The sequence below is a fragment of the Trifolium pratense genome, linkage group LG4, assembly GCF_020283565.1.
Source record: "Trifolium pratense cultivar HEN17-A07 linkage group LG4, ARS_RC_1.1, whole genome shotgun sequence".
NCBI classification, from domain to species: domain Eukaryota; kingdom Viridiplantae; phylum Streptophyta; class Magnoliopsida; order Fabales; family Fabaceae; genus Trifolium; species Trifolium pratense.
In genome coordinates, this window is record NC_060062.1 from 1149400 (window position 1) to 1158954 (window position 9555).

Consider the following 9555-nt stretch of genomic DNA (forward strand, 5'->3'; position numbering starts at 1 on the left):
CAAGTTATCATCATCATAGTCATGGATATAAAAGGAGCGATTCTTGCTTAAACACAACACAAAATAAATTATGTTTGGACACACATACATAGGCATGACAATGAGGCGGGGACGGGTTTTGTCTTTCTCAAATCCATAAAGTTCGGATTTCCCCAAACTCGTCTCAATTTTCAACGGGTATGAAAAGTATAACCTCAAACTCATACCCAACGAGGTTCGGGTATCCCCATTCTGCCTCACCTCGATATGAACTTGCGTTGAATTTTGGTACTTTTTAATAAAAAATGAGGTAAAAGTCAAAAACTATTTTGTTTTCACAATATGATTTTTTTAAAACAAAGAATTTAAATAGAAAAAATAACTTTGTTTAATACTACGCTTAAAAATAAAAACAAATATATGAATATAATTTAAGACTTTGTTTAAGAATTTATAATTTAAGAGAGGTAAAATGTAGTTAGATATATGTGGGGCGGGTTCTGGGTGGGTATCAATGTCACATGCCTGCTCCACTCCCATATTTTTAAATTTGGGGAAAATCCAAACCCGAACCCAAACTCAGTCAAATTGATTTTCCCGGTTAAAATCGGGCGGAGCGGGTGGATACCCACAAGCATGAGTTATATTGTTATGCCTAACTTTTACTTCTTTTTTATTTTATAAGTAGTTTTTTTTAGGTCTACCTTATATTAAATCAATCAATTCTAGAGAGTAGAGACTCTGATCAATGCTTTGAGTCTTGGGCTCCAAAACCCAATCTATTTGGTTTGACATAACTAGTTTTTACTAATTATATAAAAGTAAAATTATTATAATTAATCAGCAAAATAACAGAAAATATTAATGTTAATATTGAATTCTTATAATCAATAGTTTGAACCTATAAAATTAGAAGTAATAATTAAGGAGATTGTTTGGAGGAAGAAAAAGAAGTTGGAGTGATAAAAAGTCATGACTGAGTTTCAGCAACTAAACAAGTTTAGTTTAGTTCATTTAAGATTTGTAGTTTGTCATTTGCTTGATTATTTCTGATCAAACTTTGAGTGTGACAGCTATTTGAGGTAATGTAGTTTCATTCATGTAAGTCAAATAAATTTATTAGTGCAATGACGTATATTTGTTGAAGAAATACTAGTACCGTATATGATAAGTAAAATAAAGGTAAATATAATTCAAATTAAATCATCTATTAATGCTTTTGCGTTAAGAATATAGAGGAATTGTGGGGTGCTATACTATAAGAGATCTTTTAATGTTATTAAAGTGAAGACGTGGGATAACTGGTTTATCCCTAGACTAGGGATATGTTGAAGTGATCTATATTCTCTTGGGGGAGTTTAGGGAAGATCCACACAAACATCGAGTCAAATATTCTAGAACTATAAGAGAGATATCATATGTCTACCTAAAAACTTAAGACATTAGGTTAATCGATCACATTTTTTATAAATTTAACATTCTTCTCAATCATAGTCGACATATGAGACTTAACCATTCACACTTGAAATCCAACAATCTCCCTCCAAGTGTGAGTTTTCACATTCTATAATTGATCCAAAACAAGGATCAACTCCCACTCCCTAAAAAGTTGAACTATGGCTTTGATACCACCGTTGGGTCACGAGGGGGACAGTCGAAGGATCATCATCCATATTGGGCGTAGAACAACTATACAAGTGAATTGTACACCAAATCTTAACCAAAAACCTTAAGACATTAAAATGAGTCACCACTTTTATAAATCTAACATTATTCTCATTCAGATTCATTGTGGAACTTAACCACTCACACTTAAACCCCAACTGAAATTCCTGGCACACCGTAGACAAGTGTTGTCCACGATGATTAGACACTTGTCGTAACACTTGTCTTAACAGTAAGAACAATAAAGCAGAGCATTAAAAACATATACTGAAAAGCATAAACAACACACAAAATTGTTAACCTAGTTCAGCATAACAGCCTACTCTGGGGGCATACCAAGCTAGGGAAAAAGTCAACTAAATAGTATCAATTCGAAGACCACACATCAAACTTCTCGTTACGATCTTCTCACTTAATCACTACCCGTGCTATACTTTCTACCTAAGACTCACCTAGGTATGAGGCCCTCCTCAACTCCCTCTTCAATCACAGACAGCGATTGGATCAACAGAACAATTCTGAATAAACAAGAAGACAAACTTCCATGACAAATACCTAGCCAACACCCTTGACTAAGTTCACAATTTGGAGTTGCTTACAAACTTCCTCCAAGTACAATACTCAACTCATTACCTACAGGTTTTTGATTGAGGACATAGTGACCATCTCACAACCCGAGTGGTTCACTTACACCAACTCTCCTAGAGAGTGACTCAAAGACATGAAACCCTAAAAGACTACATCTTTGTTATTCTGTTTCAGCTTCGGTTTTGGTTCATAAAACAGGGTTAGCAACACCCTTTATATAGCAGTGGAATAGCTTGGGCTCCAAGACAGAATTAGGTCTTCAAAACCTTGCGGCAGCAGACATATTTTTGAATCAAATAATATATTTTCTAAAGTTATTACATTCCTTTAGAAAATAGAACTAGGGTTCGGCTGCCTTCAGAACCACAATAGAGTGAGACCCCACATCTCCACCCAAAATCTTAAAGCATTAGATTCACCTCCTATAAATCCAATATTCTTCACAATCATAGTTGGTGTGAGACTTAATCACTGTCGGACTTAAAGCAGGGCAAATAAGTTTGTGGCCTTAAGCCTCCAAAAATTTAATTGACATTGATTTAATTAAAACAATAAAAAATAATATGCAACTGATATTGAATTATTAACAATTTGGTCACCATTTAAATCCTAGAAAAAATATAAAATTCTTGAATTTTTATTTTTTAGCTATGGTAATAAATTATTACTCCCTCTGTTTTTTTTATATGTGCAAGTTAGAATGATAATACAAAATTAAGAAAGTGGATTTTCGCACCTTATTTTTCTATTATACACTCATCTTAATTCACCAATAAATTCCTATTTTTTGCACTCTTTCAAATAAATTTATTGTTATACAAAAAAAAATATATTGTTTCTCTCGTAACAGTCTGAATATAACAAGGAAGGAACAAACTTTTCTATCATAAAAAAAAGGAACAAACTTTTTTTTTAAAAAAAAAACTTTGTTTAAAAAAAAACTTTAGTTTTTCAAATATCTCTATATAAAGGGGATAGAGGAGTTTGGGCTGACTTTTTTTTGGTCCATTTTGCCCTTCACTATAATTTGAAATAACACTTAACAATAATTCCAACAATACCATTGATTTTTTTAGTAGCAACAATTTTTCTTATTAACAAACTCACAATAACATACGACATTTTTTTTTGTTGACAAAAGTTAGACACAGGCAGGCGCAGTACGCGCTTGCCTGACCCGCTAGTATATATAAAAAAAATTATTGAAAAAGATAAGAATAATTGACAAAGGGTATAATTGACAAATCGTATATTTAAAACACAAACTGGACAGTTAACTAGAAACGTTAAATATAATAAAACTGTACACTTATAAAAAAAACGGATGAAGTATTTCCTATGCTATATTAAGAAATTATAAACCTTTTCACGTCATCATATCATATTCTATATAAACCGATCTCTAGTTCTTTTGTTGTCACAATTCACAAATTAAGAGTTGATTTTGAATTAGAGCAAAGACTAAGATTTTGATCACCATGGCAACTAGATATTTAGGCTTTGCGACATTAATGCTTACTATAAGCATCTTAATGTTAGGAATTTATATGCTCAATCTGAATGTGGTGGTAACCTGAGTGGGTTTGTAATCCAATGTAGAAGATATGTTGAAAAGGAAGGGCCAAAAACTCAACCATCAAAAGCTTGTTGTGATGCATTGAAAGGTGCTGATTTCTCATGTTACTGCAAATATTTGACTTCAAGTGTTGAAGATACAATCAGCATAGAAAAAGCTTTGTATGTAGCTAGAACTTGCCAAGTCAAAAATATTCCTACAGACAAGTGTGGAAGTAAGTTAATTTCTTCTTTTTTCTTTTAATCCAAAAATTATTAATTTAATTAATTTAATCTTTTTTTTTTCATTTGAATAAAAAATGTGTTAATTTTGCTAAGGATAAATGTTTCAGGTTATACTATTCCTCCTCCGGCTCGTAAGGTGTGACGACAATATTGAGTTTGGCGCATGCAACTTAATATATCATGTATGAATAATAAAATAAAATATGGTACCTTGAGCTTAGCTCAATTGGTATGAACATTATATTATATTTTATATGTAAAAATTGGAGTTCGAACTCCAAACACTCTATTTATTCACCTTAAGAGTGAAATTATAGCTATTGAATTATACTAAAATAAATTACTCAAAATTACTCAACTTAACTATTCATTTTAATTACTTATATATATATATATATATATATATATATATATATATATGGGGGCTGCTAATTTAGACCCAGTTGGGTCTAAATTAGCAAGGTGCACCTTTTGAGTTGGACAAAAATACCCATTTTTTAATTTTTTGGAAGAATAGAGCAACAGGGGCATTTCTGTAATTTTACGCAACAGTACACGCGCCCCCACTTCTTTTTCCCCCCCCCAGGACACGTGGCAGCGTGTTAGTGGACAAGATCAGCGCGCGTGCATCACACGCGCCGACAAACGCGCGTGGTGCTTGCTGGATGACGCGGAGAGAGAAAATTCTGAAAAAGGCAGGCCACGTGTCATGATGTGATTGGCTGCGTTAATTTTTTTCCATTTTATACTTTAAACTCGATTATTTCATCGTAAATTAATTTTTTATTTTTTATACCAAAATTCATAATTTTTTTTTCTCTACAAATAGAGACTTGGTTTGTTTGATTTGGACACCGAAAAAAAAACGCAATTTTTCACTACTTTAAACTCGATTATTTCGTCGTAAATTAATTTTTTATTTTTTATTTTTTATACCAAAATTCATAATTTTTTTTTCTCTACAAATAGAGACTTGGTTCGTTTGATTTGGACACAGAAAAAAAAACCCAATTTTTCACTACCTTAATCTCATCAAATAACTAATAATCAACTTACTGAAACCATTCTACCAGCAAAATGGTTTCAGATTACAACTCTCTGAAACCATTCTACCAGATAAATGGTTTCAGAAGCAAACACAATTAATAAATTACTCACTGAAACCATTCTACCAGTAAAATGGTTTCAGAATACAACTATGTGCAACCATTCTACAAGCTAAATGGTTTCAGAAGCAAATAACTAATAATCAACTTACTGAAACCATTCTACCAGCAAAATGGTTTCAGATTACAACTCTCTGAAACCATTGTACCAGATAAATGGTTTCAGAATACAACTATGTGCAATCATTCTACAAGCTAAATGGTTTCAGAAGCAAATAACTAATAATCAACTTACTGAAACCATTCTACCAGCAAAATGGTTTCAGATTACAACTCTCTGAAACCATTCTACCAGATAAATGGTTTCAGAAGCAAACACAATTAATAAATTACTCACTGAAACCATTCTACCAGTAAAATGGTTTCAGAATACAACTATGTGCAACCATTCTACAAGCTAAATGGTTTCAGAAGCAAATAACTAATAATCAACTTACTGAAACCATTCTACCAGCAAAATGGTTTCAGATTACAACTCTCTGAAACCATTCTACCATATAAATGGTTTCAGAAGGATTTCGGTGTCCAAATCAAACGAACCAAGTCTCTATTTGTAGGGAAAAAAAAATTATGAATTTTGGTATAAAAAATAAAAAATAAAAAATTAATTTACGACGAAATAATCGAGTTTAAAGTAGTGAAAAATTGCGTTTTTTTTTCGGTGTCCAAATCAAACGAACCAAGTCTCTATTTGTAGAGAAAAAAAAATTATGAATTTTTGTATAAAAAATAAAAAATTAATTTACGACGAAATAATCGAGTTTAAAGTATAAAATGAAAAAAATCACGCAGACCCATTCATATGCTGACACGTGGCTGCCTTTTTCAAAAGCAAAATTTTCTCTCTCCAGCTTATAATCTAGTGTGGCGCAGACAGGATGATCTGATAGATCAGGATGATCTGGGCTGTCTGATTGATCAGACAGTCTTAATGAGATCACATCTTGGCTGTCTGATGGAAATCAACGATCTGTAACCATGGTCCTTCCGTACGCGCGCGACACTGGATCCACGTCTATTAATTGTTTAAGAAGGTGGGGCGCGTGTTGTTATTTTATTTTTTATGTAAAATTACAGAAATGCCCCTGTTGCTCTATTCTTTCAAAAATTAAAAGAATGGATATTTTGGTCCAATTGAAAAGGTGCACCTTGCTAACTTAGACCTAACTAGGGTCTAAGTTAGAAAAGGTGCACCTTGCTAACTTAGACCTTGCTAATTTAGACCCAGTTGGGTCTAAATTAGCAAGGTGCACCTTTTGAGTTGGACAAAAATACCCATTTTTTAATTTTTTGGAAGAATAGAGCAACAGGGGCATTTCTGTAATTTTACGCAACAGTACACGCGCCCCCACTTCTTTTTCCCCCCCCCCAGGACACGTGGCAGCGTGTTAGTGGACAAGATCAGCGCGCGTGCATCACACGCGCCGACAAACGCGCGTGGTGCTTGCTGGATGACGCGGAGAGAGAAAATTCTGAAAAAGGCAGGCCACGTGTCATGATGTGATTGGCTGCGTTAATTTTTTTCCATTTTATACTTTAAACTCGATTATTTCATCGTAAATTAATTTTTTATTTTTTATTTTTTATACCAAAATTCATAATTTTTTTTTCTCTACAAATAGAGACTTGGTTTGTTTGATTTGGACACCGAAAAAAAAACGCAATTTTTCACTACTTTAAACTCGATTATTTCGTCGTAAATTAATTTTTTATTTTTTATTTTTTATACCAAAATTCATAATTTTTTTTTCTCTACAAATAGAGACTTGGTTCGTTTGATTTGGACACAGAAAAAAAAAACCCAATTTTTCACTACCTTAATCTCATCAAATAACTAATAATCAACTTACTGAAACCATTCTACCAGCAAAATGGTTTCAGATTACAACTCTCTGAAACCATTCTACCAGATAAATGGTTTCAGAAGCAAACACAATTAATAAATTACTCACTGAAACCATTCTACCAGTAAAATGGTTTCAGAATACAACTATGTGCAACCATTCTACAAGCTAAATGGTTTCAGAAGCAAATAACTAATAATCAACTTACTGAAACCATTGTACCAGCAAAATGGTTTCAGATTACAACTCTCTGAAACCATTGTACCAGATAAATGGTTTCAGAATACAACTATGTGCAATCATTCTACAAGCTAAATGGTTTCAGAAGCAAATAACTAATAATCAACTTACTGAAACCATTCTACCAGCAAAATGGTTTCAGATTACAACTCTCTGAAACCATTCTACCAGATAAATGGTTTCAGAAGCAAACACAATTAATAAATTACTCACTGAAACCATTCTACCAGTAAAATGGTTTCAGAATACAACTATGTGCAACCATTCTACAAGCTAAATGGTTTCAGAAGCAAATAACTAATAATCAACTTACTGAAACCATTCTACCAGCAAAATGGTTTCAGATTACAACTCTCTGAAACCATTCTACCATATAAATGGTTTCAGAAGGATTTCGGTGTCCAAATCAAACGAACCAAGTCTCTATTTGTAGGGAAAAAAAATTATGAATTTTGGTATAAAAAATAAAAAATAAAAAATAAAAAATTAATTTACGACGAAATAATCGAGTTTAAAGTAGTGAAAAATTGCGTTTTTTTTTCGGTGTCCAAATCAAACGAACCAAGTCTCTATTTGTAGAGAAAAAAAAATTATGAATTTTGGTATAAAAAATAAAAAATAAAAAATTAATTTACGACGAAATAATCGAGTTTAAAGTATAAAATGAAAAAAAACACGCAGACCCATTCATATGCTGACACGTGGCTGCCTTTTTCAAAAGCAAAATTTTCTCTCTCCAGCTTATAATCTAGTGTGGCGCAGACAGGATGATCTGATAGATCAGGATGATCTGGGCTGTCTGATTGATCAGACAGTCTTAATGAGATCACATCTTGGCTGTCTGATGGAAATCAACGATCTGTAACCATGGTCCTTCCGTACGCGCGCGACACTGGATCCACGTCTATTAATTGTTTAAGAAGGTGGGGCGCGTGTTGTTATTTTTTTTTTATGTAAAATTACAGAAATGCCCCTGTTGCTCTATTCTTTCAAAAATTAAAAGAATGGGTATTTTGGTCCAATTGAAAAGGTGCACCTTGCTAACTTAGACCTAACTAGGGTCTAAGTTAGAAAACCCCTATATATATATATATATATATATATATATATATATATATATATATATATATATATGTTTTCTCTTCCTTTAATTGGAATTTTCTTTTTGACACACTTTGATTGGTATTTTTATGAGTTCAATCTGAGTGTTATTAATTTAAATAAGTTGCAAGGCTAATTTAGTGGACACATTAATTTTATTTTCTGTGTTTTGTGTTGGTCGTGAGGGGGAGCCTCACTATTGAATCGGAACATTGGATATTGAGCAACTTTATAAGTGACTCTAACACCACATCTTCACCCAAAAACTTAAGCATTAAGTTTATAAATCCTCTCACATATAAAGTCGTCAACCTCAACTTTTTCAACTAGTGTGAGATTTATTCTCACATAGATTTCAACATTTTCATGCTCTTCTTCTTAAAAAAAACATTTTCTTGATCTTCAAAGTTCAGACTTCAGTACTTCTCTTCTATAGCTAGTTCATTTGATCAATAATAAAAAATATAAAATTATGACATAAATGCAGTTTTGGTTCCCCTATTTTGATATTTCTAAACTTTTAGTCTCACTATTTTTAAAATCAACTTTTTGGTTCCCCTCTAATTTTAATGACATGGCGCTGAGTTAGTGCTACTGTGTTGGATTAATTTTTTTCCATGTCATATGAGCGGGGTAGAGAAAGATGAAAGGTGGTTGAAATATTTTTCTTTTTTTTTTAATTTTAATGTGTTTATTTTTAATTGTTATAAAGTAAATAAATGAGATGGAGCTCCTCTTGAGGTCTGAGGTTCGATTCTCTCTGACACTAATTTGGGTGGGCTAATTTAACTTCTTAAAAAAAAAAAAGAGATGAACTTAATAAAATGACATGGAAAAAAATTGATCCAACACAGTAGCACCAACTCAGCGCCATGTCATTCAAATTAGAGGCCGGGGACTAAAAAAATTGTTGACGTTTGTAATAGGGACCAACAAATTGGTTTTAGAAATAGGGGAACTAAAAGTTTAGAAATATTAAAATAGAGGGGCCAAAATTGCATTTAAGCTAAAAATTATTCATACACATGTCATGAATGAAAAGTAAAAAATAACACCTGTTTGTATATATTCTAATATTTGACGGAATGAATATTGTTTTTTCTTAATAAAAAAAACTTACCATTTAAAAATTGTAACTACTGTCTACGTGTTTCTATATCTTGATAATGTTT

General features: G+C 32.2%; 1 pseudogene; it reads left to right on the forward strand.

The window, feature by feature from the left end:
• The first annotated feature begins 3605 nt into the window (after nucleotides 1-3605).
• Nucleotides 3606-4382, forward strand: LOC123920434 (annotated as a pseudogene).
• The last annotated feature ends 5173 nt before the right edge of the window (nucleotides 4383-9555 follow it).